Source organism: Taudactylus pleione, unplaced genomic scaffold (genome assembly GCF_031769625.1).
Source record: "Taudactylus pleione unplaced genomic scaffold, aTauple2 ptg001739l, whole genome shotgun sequence".
Classification (NCBI taxonomy): domain Eukaryota; kingdom Metazoa; phylum Chordata; class Amphibia; order Anura; family Myobatrachidae; genus Taudactylus; species Taudactylus pleione.
The window spans coordinates 276427-291584 of record NW_028286136.1 but is presented as its reverse complement, the minus strand read 5'-3'; the positions used below and the strand labels follow the sequence as shown (position 1 = coordinate 291584).

Sequence of the window (15158 nt, the reverse complement as noted above, 5' to 3'; positions counted from 1 at the left end):
AACAAATTTATGCACAGTTGCATTGACACAGACGGCAATGTTCAGAATGGATTATCTGTGCCTCCATAAGGCTGGTACAATATACGTTGATGTGAATGATGCATCCGATGATGCGTTTTAATATGCACAGTGGCAGATTAGCACAGCAGCCTGGAGCGTATATGTACAAATACCATCGGCTGCAGCATTAACATAAGGACACAATCTCTCTGTGGCAATAGATGCAGTCGCGGCTGCATAGAGTGCGTCAGACAGGGCCGGTTCCAGGAGGAGCCGCATCCTGTGCAGAACAGGACTGAGGCACCAGTTAACCCTGCACGCGGCTTTGGCGCGCACGTCCAAAAATGAGGCGTGGACTAATTGCCATAGGTCAGACCCCCTTAATGACTATATTTGGTGGCTTGCCGATATAGGCAAGCCTCCCATTTAACGTCAGGCTAGGGGCGAGTCCAGCAATCCTTCAGTAGCTGGGCTGCCCTCAGTCCTCTTCCTGCGCGCGGCATCCATTCCTCTTCTCCGGGGTCCGGCATCGCTGCGTAGCTGCGGCGGTGGGGGTGCCCAACCTCCCGACCAACCGCGGGATGGTTGGCAGGGATGCACCCTCTATAGGCCCTGGCGTCACAGGATCAGGCCTCAGCTCTCATTTGGTCTCACTTTTGCAGGAATGTGCATTTTAGCCATTCTTCAATCCAGAGCCGTAACTAGACTTTTTGGTGCCCTGTGCCAGAGAGAGCACTGGCGCCCCCTTCCCCCAATTTTTTAATAGGGACATAAGATAGTGCACCTGAAAAAGGGCCATGGCCTCATGGGGAAGGGCCAGGGCAGCCAGAAGATGTTGGGGATAAAAGAAGAGAAAGCTACAAGTCAGAATGATAATAAACAGGAAAATTGGAAGGCCCAAACAGCGCCCCCTGCCCTGCGGTGCCCTGTGCCATGGCACAGGTCGCACTACCCTAGTTACATCCCTGCTTCAATCAATGTAAGAAAATATTCAATCACGTAAAAGTGACACCTGGTAAATACAACCCTTCTGCCTCATGATTAATTGAATCCACAAGTGAGGCTAAATTAAGCAGTATTTCAGGAGAAAAACATGAAAGTTTCAACTTTAATTAAATAGGTGCAAATTGATTTTATAGTGGTGTTATCAAAGGCTGTGTGTAAGGGTAGATGTACATATAGATACATTGCAGAGCCACAGATTTTGCAGACTAAATTATTTTTAGGTAGTTATTAAAGCAGCACTTGTGTGTAATAGTTAAGCTGCACCCTTAAAAATAAATTTTAATGTAGATGCTGACTATCACTTGTTACTATCACTTGTTACTATCACTTGTTACTATCACTTGTTACTATCACTTGTTACTATCACTTGTTATTTATTAGCATTATTTTGACTAAAATAAAGTGAAAAAGGGTGTTTTCACACCCTTTTCACATTATTTTAGTATCACCTAAAGTTACTAAAGGGCAATTGGAGTAGAATTCTACTCCAAGCCCTAAATATCACTTATTTTTAGTAATCAGATCGCATTTCCCATAATTGTAATGGGAAATGCCATCTGTGTGCAAGTTACTAAAAATAAATTGTGTAAAAATACCGGGAAAAGCCGTGTAATAATAACGTTATCCAGGGTCTCCCCCGGTTACCGGACTCCTGCTCCGCTCTAACATGCAGAGCAGAGCCTGGAGCCGGACCCAGTGATCAGCTGTGTGGTCTAAACAGACCACACAGCAGGTCCCTTTTCTAAAAAAAAAAAAATAGCAAAAAAAGACTTACCAGAGTCCAGGAACAGTAGATCGGGGCTCCAGTGTCCGGTGATGTCCTCCCTCCGGTCAGCTGGTCTCCCGTCCTGCACTAGGATCCGGTCAGCTGACCGAGTGCCAGCGCAAGATGGGTGATCAGCTGACTGGAGTCGCGGAGGACATCACCGGAGTCCCGATCACAGGAGGTAAGTGTAATTAACAGAGGACGATTGAGATTGCGGGGGGGCAGGGCTTAACGGCGGCTGGTCGGCGCATGCGCGGGCACTTGTCACAGTATTTTTTGCGAAAATACAGTGATAAGTGTGCGGAGGGGATTCGCAGGGACAGAGCTTTATCGCAAGCTCTGTCCCTGCAAGGGATTTTAGTAAATCCCTGTGATATTGGCTGAATTCGCAATGCAAATTTAGTTGGTAATATCACACTACAATCTGCATTCAATATGCGGATTGTAGTAAATATAGAGCCCTTAGTGTCCTGCAATCGAGTCTGACTGGTTGCTATGGGCAACATCACTTTTAAAACTCACTTCTAAAAACTCTCAATTTAGTAAATTTACCCAATGGTGTCTACTGCCACATAGAAAAAGTTGGATTTTTTAAAACTTATATTTGAGTGTTAATTGTTCTAAGGTCCATATTCAAAAGCCCGAATCTGCGGAAAAGTATATCGGATGATGTCATTTCGCCAGTTGGAAAGTTTCTGCCGTATTCAGGGCCTGATTCAGAGCCGCTCGTAAGCAGCCGCTCGTTCGCTCCGAGCGATGTTCGCACAACTGCGCATGCGTATGGGTCGTAATGCGCATGCGCCAACCAGTCATTGCGGTCGGAAATCGCGTGCTCGCAAAACAGCGAGTGCCTGCTAATTTGAGTGACAGGATGAGGCGTTTGTGGGGAGTGGAGATCCGAACGCAGGTGTGCCAAACGGTCAAAACGGGCGTTTTAAGGGTGTGCATAATTAATAAAGCAGCGTCATCGGCCACGTCACTTGGTTGTTTCTTAGCCTGAACTGTTCGCATGATTGCGGTAGGAAAATCCAAACACAAGCACTGCGAGCAGTTCATACGCCTTTCGATGTACTCGATTAATCTAATAAATAGCGGAGGGAGATGACGTAGGATGCGAGCGGCCAGGGGGCGTTTTTTACAAAATAGCGATCGCATATTTCGTTCGCTCGCTCAGACATAGAGGCGTCAACAGACCGCAAAGAGCAAGCGCTCTATTTAAATATCCGGACCCTTTTTCTGAACAAGCGAGCGCAAATAGCGTCCGGCTCTGAATCAGGCCCTCAGTTCCTAAGACTTTTCGCGTACGCAAAAAGTCAATGAAATGTAATCAGCGGAAATGTTTTGCCTATGAATAGCAGGTCGGAAAAAAGTGCAGAATTATGGTTTTGGGGTCCAAATTTCGGGAAACCCCCTGCACCGTTGGGGCAGTCCCCCAAAGATAAACTGTATAAAAAAAATTTAAAATACTTTAGGACACCCCAAAAAAGTACTTTAATTTTAGGGGCGAAAAAGTTCAAAGTTGGGGGACAAACTTGAAAACTAGCGAAATAGATTTCTGGGGGGTCCCCAAGTATGGGGCAGGTGTTTTTTTGATTGCAGGTGCTTGCGGAAGGTGGATTTTTTACGTCATTTATAACTTCACTATAGCAACTTAAAAATATGCTAGCACCCATTTTCAAGTACCCCAAATTTGCTGGGAGTAGTTATTTTGACCAAAAAATGCTGCTTAATGCTATTCTTCACCACTTGTGTTAATGCGCTAATTGCCACCAATTGTCACAACTTAAGTACCCCAAATACCTTCATTAGGGCTAATCGGGGGCATCTATAGTGATCCCCAATGTGAGTTCATCTTTTGGGCAGTGTCAGGCTGAGTTCCCTATTTTTGACAGGACTTTTCGCCTGTTTCAGTTTCGCGGCAGCGTGCCCGATGCTTTTCCTCATGCAAAACACGCGATGTAGTCCGACATGCAAAAAAGTCTCGCATGTGTGAAACTAACTGAATACGGCCTTAAAATGTCACTTGAACCAGACTGGGACCGGTACAGTATTTATATTGGCTTCTGTAAATGGGTTCCAGAGTACAAATGCCACCACTGAATTACAGGGTTTCATCTGTTCATTTTCACCCTGGTCTCAAAAGACTAGAGCTTTGGGAATAGATCAGTGCTTGTTGCCTTGTTTGGGGCTTTGAGATCTGAGTCCGGACCTGTGCACTGGGGTGACGGGTCATAGCGGAATAGTGGTGGATGAATCAGAGGTCTACTCATGGGGTGAGACCCATGAGGTAAATGCTTATTGACTTCAGATAGGTCAGGGGGCCTGATTCAGCAGCAGACCCAATGTCGACGTTTACGCAGATTAAGCGATTATTTACCATAGCGCATGTGTGTAAGTCGCACTACGCGTGCGTTGTTATTGCATTGCGATTATGTATGCACAGAGGTTTCATTCATAAAGTGAGTGTCATGTGGTTAGCGTTCAGGGGAGGTAACGGGGGGTAGGTAAGTACTGGAGGCATGTTTGACCATTTCATGGGCTTTCATAAATTAGCGATTGCATTTGCAGCATGAGACCTCTCTGCGTGTGAGCAGAGCTGCAGTGTTTGTAGCTGGTCAGACCTGCTATACATGCTGCGTGATTGCTGGATGTGTGTCGATGGTACCGATGTTTACGCGACAAATGTGACAGCGCTGGGCGTCCTTATGTCGACTGTGCTTTGGCAAGCATTAGCATATTTCAGCAACTGTGATCTGCAAGCGATTGCAATTGCTTTTGTGGCCACTGTTGAATCAGGTCCTGTGACACCTGGAAGACTCTCTGTCTGTCCCTGGAACCAATTCAGTTTAACTCAACCCCTGAATATAGGGATAAGGCGCTTAGAAGGGAATACATACGAGATGCTGGCGTTCGGAATCCCAGTGGACAGAATCCCGATGCTAGGATCCCGACAGGGTATGAATACTGACACTTGTCGGTAGGTATTCTAACCCTCACCCTCTCCCTACCATAACCTGCCCTCCCAGGTGCCTGAACCTAACCTCCCCCCCATTGCCTAAACCTAAGCTCCCCCTCCCCGCACCCTAACCCTCCCCATTAGTGCCTAACTTTAACCCTCCCTCTAGTACCTAACCCTCCCCCTAACTCCAGTACTTTGGGATCCCGGTGGTCGGAATGCTGGTGCCGGTATTCTGACTAGTGTCGGGATTCCGGCATCGGCATTCTGACCGCCGGAATCCCAGCGGTTGGGATATTGACCGCATTAAGCTTGGAAGCACTAGGAAATTCTATAGGTCTTCAGACTTCTCTCACAGGCTAGGACTTACTTGAACTGGTTTGGGACCAGAGGTAGCAGATGTAGAACTGGCTTGGGACCAATGACTTGAACCAGACTGGGATTGGAGACTTGACCTGGGCTGGAACCTGGTCACTTGAACCAGACTGGGACCGGTGAAAGCAGCAACTAGCTGAAGTAGAAACGCATGCTTGAACTGGAACTGGTATGGGACCAGAGATATCAGCAGCCAACCGGAGTGGAACCACAGGCCTGAACTGGAATCGGACCGTAGAGAGCAGCTGAGTGGAACTACAGTCTTGATCCGGAATGGAACCGGAGAGAGCCAGAGTGGAATCACAGGCTTGAACCGGAATGGGATTGGAGAGAACAGCTGAGCTGGAGTGGGACTGCAGCCATGAACCGGACTGGGATTGGTGCTTGAACCCAGGCTGGTTAGGTGCAGGCTGAAAGCTGGATACTGCAGAGTGGTTGGAGCAGTCAGAGGCATCAGCTTGCAGGAATCAATATTTAGCAGCACGGGTTCAGGCAGTGAATCGGAGGTAGTTCTCAATCACTAGTGAGTGAGATCACTGGGAGGTGAATGTGCTCTTGGCAGGTGCAGGCTTAGATAGCATTTCTTGTCAGGGATAGGGCTCCTGTGAGTGCAGGAGACAGGTAGAGACTACATACTAGTTGCAGATGCATTTTTTTCCCAAGCTAATATATTGCGAATCAGAATGACACTTTTGTGCCCAAATATCAAACAGTAAACAGTGTAACTTATAAAGCAGAGGTTCCAAAACCACAGAAGAAGATGTAACCACCATACGTAGCCTCCCTCTCTTACTGGGGCGTGTGCTCTGTAGCCTCTGGCACTGTGGAAGAGTCTATTGTGCATGCGCCATTTTCCCAGTGATATGTGTAGTGCGCATGCACAGATATCTGTAAAATAAGGCGCCTGCACCATGTTCCCACATGATTTCTGTAGCTCAGATGGAGAATATTGTGAATGGGTGCACACATATTGATGGGGTACGGGATCCCGGCGGTCTGGATGCCGGCAGTCAGAGTACCAACAGCGGCACCCTGACAGTCAGAATCCCGACAGGATTAGGTAAGTATCCTAACCCCTAACCCTCCACCTAACTCTAACCCTCCCACAGCAGCCTAACCCTAAAGCTGCATACACACACAACGATTTTTTTAATGATTATCGTTAAACGATATCGTTTAACGATAATTGATGGCAAAAATCGTTCACTTTCTGAGTCAAACGATGAACGATTATTGTTCATGCGCGTTCACGTTTGTAGTTTGTCGTTTGTAGTTTGTCGTTCAGTCAGACTTGTCAACTCAACGATTTTCATCAAGGGAATATGCAAAAATCGTTTGTAGTTCATAAAAATCGTTCATGACATTTAGTAAATGAACAACTTTAGTAAACGATTTTAGTAAATTTTTTCAAGGGAAAAAATCGTTTACTCAAATCGTTCATTAAAAAAATCGTTGTGTGTGTATGCAGCTTAACCCTTCCCCCCTGCTACCTAACCCTTCCCCCCCCGCAGCCTAACCCTTTACCCCAGCAGCCTAACCCTCCCCCTAGTGCCCAACACTAACCACAAACCCTAAATCTAACCCTCCCCCTAACCCATACTTGCCTACCCTCCTGATTTGGTCGGGAGCCTCCCGAAAATAGGGTGCCGCTCCCGACCTCCCGGGAAGGCAGGCAAGCCTCCTGGCTGCCGCCAACCCCTCCTATCCTCACGCAATTACATGTAAAACCCCCGCAGTGGGGGGGGGGGGCGGTGACCCGATTCACGCGGAATTGCGTCATTTTGGCCCCACCCCGTGCTTCACACTGCCTGTAATATCGGCAGTGTATAGTGGGGGCATGGCCAAAATTACACAATCGCGTGGCTCCGCCCCCCCGTGCCGTCTGCAAATACTTGTCGCCTGGCCGCCCCCGTTTGCTGGCCATGCCCCCCCAGTTATACCGATCTGGCTGCTCCCTCCCGCAAAGGGCAGTCAGATAGTCATAAAGTATGCCCTAACCCTAATAATCACCATCGGGATGTCAGCCATTGGGAATCTGGATACGGGATTCCAGTGCCAGTATTCTGACCGGTGGGATGGTAACTACATCCTGCGCACATTATAGGTACGCCTATGCAAATGTATGTTTGTCCTAAACCATCTTTTAGAACCAACGCGCATCAGATGCAATATGACATAATCTGCATATTACTAAATACTGCAGTTTGTAACTGAAATCACAAACCACACTTTTATTCCTCACCCCCTTGGCACCAATATTTTTCTGAGTAACATTTTGCTCTTGATATTTGCTTATCCTGCTGCTTCATTATTATCCTGTTTTGTGACTTTAGCAAACATGCTCGTTATGATGTCGGATTTATATCTAAGTGTTAACGCTTTTACGTAACACTGTTTAATAAACTGACTGTGATCTGAGCAACTATGAGAGATAACTGCATATGCCACTGTAATTACAGCACATATTTATTTAGCTTGCGCTCTATCAGATGATAGACCCCAAAACAGGCGTTAAACATATTACAGACATTTGATTCATTCCTGAATCAATGAAACGTCAGCTGCATAATCTCGCCATACATTCTTTTACCATAACGGAAGATTCCCCCGCATAGCAATAATCTGTTCCTAATTTAAATGTATTTTAATTAACTTCTTTCTTCTATTGTCAGTTATCCATTTACAACTGCACATTGTGACTAATTATAATTAAGTCAGGGTAACTCTAAGCTTTGCAAATGAATTAAAATGCTACTTAAGCTTAAAATGCATTGACGTATGAGGTCTTGACCTCTGAGCGTTTTGCTAACCCAATGCAGACTAGGCCTGAGGAATAATGATATGCGTTGCAACCCCAAGGTCAAGTATTCTCATAAATCCAAATCATATGGCGTACAAATTCTATGTACAAAGAAATGTGTTGAAAACAATTAAATTAGCAATTATAAGGCACTGAAGTTAATCTTCTGCAGAAGGAGCTAAGCTTCATGTGTTCATCCGTCATATAGAATTGTGGCGTTCCCTTAGTTTTGTCCTCTTAGCAATAGCATACGACATATCTCCATATTTCACACAACATTCTTTGTTCATTATGACTAATATCCAGCCAAACAAACATTAAATAGAAGGAGGTGACGGACTTAGGGCCTGATTCAATAAGGATCTCTATTGCGATCGAAGCTGCGATTACACACGCAGGTCTATTGCAAAACTATGCCTGTAGTTTAATGGAAAAGATTATTATGGGTGAATTCATCCCATGGCAACCGTGAAACCCAATCAACTTGATTGGGCAAAACATAGATCCTGATGAATTTTTGCTTTACATGTTTTTTTTGATCATTACTTCTGACATGACATTTAACTAGATATTGAAACATTTGCAGAGAGCCCTCCAAAAATGGATGTTTTCAGAATATCCATCCAACCTAGAGATTTCTTTAATGTTAGATGTTTGCTAACTTTGGAGCTGAGGGCATAACCTTTAATGGTACCAAAATGAGCGGCTTTAGAAAACCTGTCCACCACAAACCAAATATTATTGAACCTGTAACAGGAGGGTAGTTCAGAAATAAACTCCATGGCAATATATGTTCATGGATGATCAGAGTTTGGCAGAGGATGCAAAGGCCCTATAGGAGCTTGAGGTTGGACTTTATACTGAGCACAAGTAGATCAAGCTGCTAAAAAGTCTTTGTTATGATACTGGTGTCATTACCTGGAGTCCAATTACCATAATATATAGACAAGTGGGTAGTCAGATGTAGCCAGGTAGGTACACAAGGTAAGTTTTTCAGAAGTACAAGGTAGCAGCAACAAGTTGCAGGATCTGAGCTGGCAGAAAACTCAAGCAAAGGTTCAAACAGGAGCTTGAGGTTGGACTTTATTGTTACTGAGCACAAGTAGAGCAGGCTGCTAAAAAGTCTTTGTTACAATACTGGTGTTATTACCTGGAGTCCAATGACCAAAATAGATATACAAGTGGGTAGTCAGATGTAGCCAGGTAGGTACACAAAGTAAGTTGTTCAGAAGTACAAGGTAGCAACAAATTGCAGGAGCTGAGCAGGCAGAAAACTCAAGCAAAGGTCCAAACAGGAAGCTGCTATTTATAGGCCCAAACAGGAAACAGGATCCAATATGGATTTTTTGGATGCAATTCTGGCCATCTTGTATAAGGGCAAATTCAAGGGCAAGTTCTCAAAACACAACATCCTCTGGTTGTTGAAATATCAGGCATCTCTAACAAAGGAGACTGGATCCAAGATGGATTCTCTTGGAGCAAAACTGGCCATCTTAAATAAGGGTAAACTCACGAGTGATGTCAGTGGGGCCGCCCCCAAATGGCAGGCGTTCACATGGGAACACCTCCGATTGGGCAGCCACCCCCCCGGCCTGCCACCAAAGGGGGCGAGCTGTCACTCAACATCGACAGCTTGCTCCCTTTGGTGCGAGACCTGGAGCGACGGATTACCCGTCGCTAGCAGGGTCTCGCGCATGCTCACGACGGAGCCGGCTCCGTCGTGCGCATGCGTTGTGGGCCACCATCGCGACCGGGTCTGAATCAGGCCCCCTGTTCCTTTATATAGGATGTAGGGATGAGCAAAGTAGCACAAGCTCAGATTTATCCAGATAGTCAATATGATGCTGGGTTTTTTATACTGTGATTCATTCGACTATAGTGTGATGTCATGGTGCGAAGATTGACCTACAGTATGTAACTGGTTGTTGTTCCTGCATCCCGAAAGTACTTCTGCTTTGAGGACAAAAACATAAAATAGTAAAGTTTGTTAAAAATAAAATAAAACTTACAAAGTGTTTTTCATGCCTGACTGAGGGTGGCATACTTACTTATTAGTTTCAAATTTAAATAGTTTGAACTTTTCTGTTTAACAATCTGATCACCTGTGTGACCCTGGCGTTCTTAACGTCTGTAACTTGCAAGGCCCCTGTAGAAATCTATATGTTAATAAGACAAGTAAACAATTAAAACACGATTCGCTGAGCTTAGGAGAAGCATTAAAATGCACAAGGACAATGAATTGACTGTTAAACTAGTCACAAACTGTCACGGTTTGGTAAAGCCTCAAGGCTTGTTCAAGTGTGTTTAATGCAAAGCATGTAAATCAGGTCTGTAAAATTCCACTTGGATTGCTGAATGGAAGTTAACAAAATGCACAGTCTGCCTCATAAGTTATTTTTGTACTATTATGTGGTAGCAATAATGTTTTATTTTTGCGCGTACTTAAGGTACCTTGCTAAGGCATTTGAATTTTTAAGGGATGGTCAGGCAGTTGTGGCATTTTTTCCGAAGATGTCTTCAGAAAGAAAAATGGCCAATGTTCAGAAGACAGTGAAAGAGCCACACGTCAAATCTGTCCTGGGTGCAGACTTGCGGTTCCTTTTAACCTATAGGCTCCATTGACCCTGCACACATTAAAAGATACCCAGCTACTTTATATACTGGCAGAGCCTCTGAGAGTGGCCACTGGCCTGGGTACTGAGGGGGTGTGGCCAAATCTGGGGAGGTGTGGCCAGGCCTCACAGGGAGTGCCGGCAGTTGTACAGGGAGTGCCGGTAGCCGCACATGGAGACATTAGTCCCCTTCATCAGTTCTGCAAAACGGGACAATCTCCACCTTAGCAGCGTTGCCATGCCAGGTCCCTGCCGTGCCCTTCCAACAAGCCCAGGTAATTAGTTCCCGTTGACAGGGCCGGATTTCCTACAAGGCGACATAGGTGCACGCCCATGGAAGGGCCACTTTGCCCCCAAAAATCCAGCTGGTCAAAATGCTCTCAGAGGACAACTGCACGGGTACCGTGTCACGTCATAATGTCATGCGGACCCGCCCACTCTCCTAGAATACTGCTTCAGCGCTGCTGTCTGCACTGTCACAGAGTAGAGTGAATGTGTATAGGAGGGAGGAGGAAGATCACCGGGTGCGCCGACCAGCTCCAGCTAGCACAAGTCCCAGCACAGCAGCCTCTGCCACTGACTGCCAGGCTTGCCACTTGCCACCAGCAGCACTGAGCGACAGCAGCCAGTGAGGAACAGAGGGACAGGCAGAGGTAGAGAATGGCTGTTAGAATCCGGATCTCAGAGAAGCACAGCAGCCAGACAGGTAGAAGTCAGGGCTGGATTAAGACTTGTGGGGGCCCCGGGGCAACTAAGTTGTGGGGGCCACAACCAATCAAATAGACGCTAACCGCCTGCATGATAGTACTGTACGACACATGGCAGGTAGCATTTGTAAGGAACATTGGGGGCAGTAGAGCCGGCAGGGAGGCGGTCTCAAGGTTGCCGGCTGGAGCCCCCATCACAGCCACAATGGGCAGTGGAGGGCAGAATGCACACACATACATACAAGGAGGGGGCCAGGAACTGGTGTGTTACCTGTCAGGACCCCGGTGGCCGTGAGTGGTGCGCATCGCACCATCAGCTGCCATCTTCATTCTGCCGAGGTGCTGTCACTGGCCCGGCTTTCACAGAGGAGCAGCAGCAGCCTGGGCTGGTAGAGCAGGGAGCCAGGCAAGCAAGCAGAGCACCGAGGAGTACATCCACTCCGCCTGAGGGAAAGCCGTTCTGGACCCTGGACTGGAAGGTGAGTAGGGGAAGGGTCTGACTTTGCAGTGTGTGAGTCAGCTATGCTTGTGGAAGACGGACAGGCAAGGGAGGTAGCAGAGTAAGCCGGGTAGGGGCAATGTGTGAGGGCCCCTGGATGACCGCCCCGTTTGCCCCGCCTATAATACGGCCCTGGGTAGGGTACTACTACTGTATTATTATCAATTACTCTAATATAGATTGAATTATGTAGGATTTAATTTTTATGGTAGGTGGGATCTGAGGGGTGGACAGGAGTGCCTAAAGCCGGCTATACACCAGACCAACTTTCCTACAACCATCCAACTAGTTGGTTGGTTGGAATGAAAATCCGGTAGTGCACTGCTAGTCAGTAGGTATTCCCGCTTCTGACAGTGTTGTGTACGGAGGCGTCCACATTCATATTGTCTGTGTGTTACATGCATATATAAATCGGTACACAGCTGGAAAATGCATATTTATTGTCCAGACGTACTGGAAATCTGAATCAATAAAGGCACGCCAAAGACAATACATAGACCAAGGTATGCCTGTGTTAAATTTCACTAAATTACATCAATTACTTTAAAAGTTATAATATAAACTTTGGGGCCAATAGTGAGTGAAACACCCTGAATTACAAGTATTTTGTAATATACATTATGATGACCATGATATTATTAGTATTATTAGTACATCAATTCAGGATGATGGTATTTTTTATGTTAGGTACTGTAATATACTTGTACTATAAGGCAGTCCTGTCCACTCTCCATCTACGCCCCTTTGTATTATATGTAATGGGTAATGGGGAGAGGGCCCCCCACCTTTATAGTACTAAAGGAAAATCTTAGGGTCAGGGTATTAGGGTTAGTTTAGGGGTTTGGGTTAGGGCTATGGTTGGTGTAGCAGTTAGGGTATCAGGGTTATTTTAGGGGTTTGGGTATTAGGGATAGGGTTTTAGAGTTGGTGTAGGGTGTTCCGGTTAGGGGTTATGGTATTGGGTTTAGGGGTTATGGTAAGGGTGAGGTTTGGGCTTAGGGTTGAATTAAGGTCAGGATTAGGGTAGGGATGATTTGCATGAATCAGGAACGCAAATAAGTGTTATGGATTGTTTGAGGGAGGGGGCCCCAAACGATATCTTACCTAGGGCCCCATTAGGTCTAAATCCAGCTCTGCCCATTCCCTCCCACTCTGTGTCCCTGCTCACTGGTGTTGCATTAGTGTTAAAAACAAAAATGCAGAGTGAGCCCTACTGTACACCAGTTTGCGTAGCGTAGAATACACAGAAAACAAGACACGCAATTAGCAATCACTTTAATTTTTACAGATCTCAGGTATGTGCCCCTATCAGTGTCCCTGTACCAGTATGTTCCTGCATGTGCGTTTTGGTAAATTCCAGTGATGTCCATTTCTTATTGGGCCAATACTGTATGCGTTGATAAGAAATTATAATTCTCTGCACTATTTGCAAGTGAGGCACGTGCTGTAGCCTGAGCAGGTAAAGTTGACAGAACAGTGTATTGTAATATAAACACCTCGATAAAAAAGCTAAGTGTAGATGAGAATTGGTTTCCAGATCAAAAACATAACGGTCATAGGGCCTGATTCAGACCCGCTCGCGAGCGCTGAGAGCTCGCAAGCGGGTCGATGTTGGCCAAGTGCGCATGCGCACGACGGAGGCGGCTCCGTCGTGCGCATGCGCGAGACCCGAATAACGACGGCCAAGGGTCTCGCACCAAATCATGGTGATTGACAGCACGCCCCCCTAGGTGGGCGTGCCGGGGGCGTGGCTGTACAGACGGAGGCGTTCCCATGGGAACGCCTACCCTCTGGGGCCGGCCCCACTGACATCACTAGTGATGTCAGTGGGAGTGCTTTTGGCTCTGATAGAGCCAAAAGCACTCCAGGGCTTGCGGCAGACGAGACCCTACCACAAGGGTCTCGTCGCAAGCCCGATGGTCGCGATGGTCTTGACCATCGCGACCATCATTTTGGCCGCTCGCTATAGCTGTGGGTGGTTACCCACAGCTATGCGAGCGGCCAGGAGGCCGCTCTTAAATTCAGAGGGATGGCCCTGATTCAAAGCGAGCGCTCTATCAGAGTGTCCGGCTCTGAATCAGGGCCATAATGCTCAACTTCATCAAAGACAACACAAAAGGAAGAACATAAAATTAGTTATAAACATATTAAAGTAAGTAAAACTGCTATGCCGTAATGTTTGTTATTTTTTAATAACATGTTTGATTGGTTTACCTTCCACTTCATGCCAGGCTGTTGTCGTTATTATCTGTAATTTGCCTTTGTACTGTATTTGACCACAAAACTACCATTCTGGGCAATTATGCATCGCAGTGATTTATGTTTCCAGTACATTTTGTTTAACTTAATTTTTTAAAATTCTTTCCAGAAAGTTCAACAATCCCTGTTCTTGTTTGCGTGCCATACCGTTCACTTGCAATAATAAATGGTTACATATTTGTTTAATTTTGGTGCTTAGCCTGTCTCAGTAAATATGCTTTCCCTAATCATGAGGAATTATGATAAAACATGCAGATGTGCCCTGTCTGATGGTCGCCTAGTTACACATTACTGTTGCCTGACAACTCACCTAGCTTGCAGTTATCTTTTTTGCAACCGAAGCATTCTGTAATGAAAAGCATACAATACAGTAAAGTCTCTTGATTAATTGTGTTTACTCATATTGATATATTGTCTGATACTACACTATGGGGCCTATTCATGATATTAATTATCGTGGTCCAAAAATCAGCTGTCGCGCGAGCGGACAGTGACGGTAGTGCGCATGCGTGACCTACAGGCGCACAAGAGCCCCGTAGTCCGGCGGAAGGAGCCGGACAGGGGCGGAGGGGTTGCGATCCACAAGCAGGAGCATTCGTCATCTGAAGATGGCGAATGCTCCTGCACTCAAGCTCCAAAAATATTGTATTTTCGGAGCTTGATGAAATCTGTCCCCATACTAGGGGACAGAATTCCCTGGTGACAGCGGGCCATTCCGCCAGAGGAAGGTAAGTAGGAGATATCTGTGATACTAGTGTATGGGAACAGCGGGCCATTCCGCCAGAGGAAGGTAAGTAGGAGAAATCTGTGATACTAGTGTATGGGAACAGTGAGCCATTCCGCCAGACAGAGCCGGCCCTAGGCATAGGCATTATAAGCAAATGTCTAGGTGCGACTCAGAATGCTAGGGGCATTCCAGGGCTGAGCTCTGCCTGTCCCCCTCCTGCCACCGCCACCTGCCGCTGCTTTACCGGAGCCGGCGCAGCTACCCGCTCTCTCCCCCAGCGCGCTGCCGCAATGGGAGCTCTCCGATTGTGCAGTGCAGCGGATGACCAGGCTGGTCATGTGACCGGGATCCGCATCCGCAAGGCCCTTAGTCAGAATGAGCTTCTGCATAGAAGCTCATTCTGACAGTCTACAGGAGGCAGTGGCGGATCCAGGGGGGGAGATTGGAGCAAT

General features: G+C 46.5%; 1 long non-coding RNA gene across 1 annotated transcript in view; it reads right to left on the bottom strand.

Annotated features, from left to right (window-relative positions):
• Nucleotides 1-9150, bottom strand: part of LOC148439509 (uncharacterized) — a 28993-nt gene extending 19843 nt beyond the window's left edge. Inside the window, exon 1 of the long non-coding RNA XR_015876207.1 lies at nucleotides 9053-9150. This is a non-coding gene — a long non-coding RNA (uncharacterized LOC148439509). The remainder of the gene's footprint in view (nucleotides 1-9052) is intronic.
• Between the last annotated feature and the right edge of the window lie 6008 nt (nucleotides 9151-15158).